We start from the raw sequence: 1,749 nt of genomic DNA, 5'->3' as shown, positions 1-1,749 counted from the left end.
CATATTGAAACATTCAAAAATAAAGTTATTTGTGTGAAAGCATATTGCTGATTATTGCCATATAATTCACTTAAGTTAATGGTGTTTGTGGTCACAGTTTCATTCGCGGATCCTCAGATATGACTGACTGAGCAATATTGACTAGCCTACAACTTGGATAAGATTCCTAAAAGTTTTGCACCTACAGCACACATTACAGACATTGATGCACAAACGCGGATATGTTCTACATGTCTACAGTATAAAGAATGAATAAACAAGTCTTATAAAGAAAAAACAGAAAACACAATGGCAAATTCGAAAACAAAATAACAAGTCAGAAAACACAACGACAAATCTGAAAACAAAATAACAAGTCAGAAAAAAACAACAACAAATCTGACAAACCGCTGACTGGACGAGACATCCGTCAATCAAGGTATACAGGAAGAACAGCAGAGTCCTGGTAGAAAGTTCGAGATGGTATTAAAGTAGCTCAGTTTAAATTTATTGTATGAATTGCCCTTACTATGGAATAAAAAATATGCATACATTTACAACACTGTACTCTGTATTATATTACCTTTGAATCAGAATACAAAAAACTAGTTAACGCTTTTGCGAGGGTGTTTCTAATACAGCGCCTGGGAGTGACGTAAATTTGACATAGTTCTCTCTTCTGACTGCCGTTATCAGTATCTCATTTTTTCTTCTTTTTATAAGTCGTGAAAATACGAATATGCATACATTTACAACACTGTACTCTGTATTATATTACCTTTGAATCAGAATACAAAAAGCTAGTTAACGCTATTGCGAGGGTGTTTCTAATACAGCGCCTGGGAGTGACGTAAATTTGACATAGTTCTCTCTTCTGACTGCCGTTATCAGTATCTCATTTTTTCTTCTTTTTATAAGTCGTGAAAATACGATTGTGGGTTTTTCTTTTGCTATTTGAGCAAATGGGGATGCAAAAAAAAAAAAAAAAAAAAAAAAAAAAAAAAAACAATATATAGGGGAGAATATAAATACAACACATTAAGAGTTGAACAGTCTTTTTATTAGGAAAATTAAAGGAATGGACCTTTTTCACATTTCCGGGTTTCTCAGCAGCGGAAGTCGTCGTAGTTGGGTTAACTTGAATAGCAGTGAATGGGAGAGTACCACAAATATATTTTTTTTGCATTCCCATTTGTTCAAATAGCAAAAGAAAAACTCCACGATAGTGTTTTCATTATTTTCAATAAAAGGAAAAAAAATTGAGAGAGACTGATATCGGCTGTCAGAAGAGAGAACGATGTCAAATTTACCGTCCCTCCCATAGACCGCTGCATTAGAAACACCCTCGCATTAAAAAGGGGAAAAAAAAAAAAAAAAAAAAAAAAAAAAAAAAAAACAATATATAGGGGAGAATATAAATACAACACATTAAGAGTTGAACAGTCTTTTTATTAGGAAAATTAAAGGAATGGACCTTTTTCACATTTCCGGGATTCTCAGCAGCGGAAGTCGTCGTAGTTGGGTTAACTTGAATAGCAGTGAATGGGAGAGTACCACAAATATATTTTTTTTGCATTCCCATTTGTTCAAATAGCAAAAGAAAAACTCCACGATAGTGTTTTCATTATTTTCAATAAAAGGAAAAAAAATTGAGAGAGACTGATATCGGCTGTCAGAAGAGAGAACGATGTCAAATTTACCGTCCCTCCCATAGACCGCTGCATTAGAAACACCCTCGCATTAGTGTTAACTGTTTTTTTGTATTTTGTG

Source organism: Sinocyclocheilus anshuiensis, unplaced genomic scaffold, assembly GCF_001515605.1.
Source record: "Sinocyclocheilus anshuiensis isolate Anshui unplaced genomic scaffold, SAMN03320099.WGS_v1.1 scaffold13, whole genome shotgun sequence".
In the NCBI taxonomy this organism is placed as follows: Eukaryota; Metazoa; Chordata; class Actinopteri; order Cypriniformes; family Cyprinidae; genus Sinocyclocheilus; species Sinocyclocheilus anshuiensis.
The sequence above is the reverse complement of the archived record's forward strand: the minus strand, read 5'-3'. Positions refer to the sequence as shown.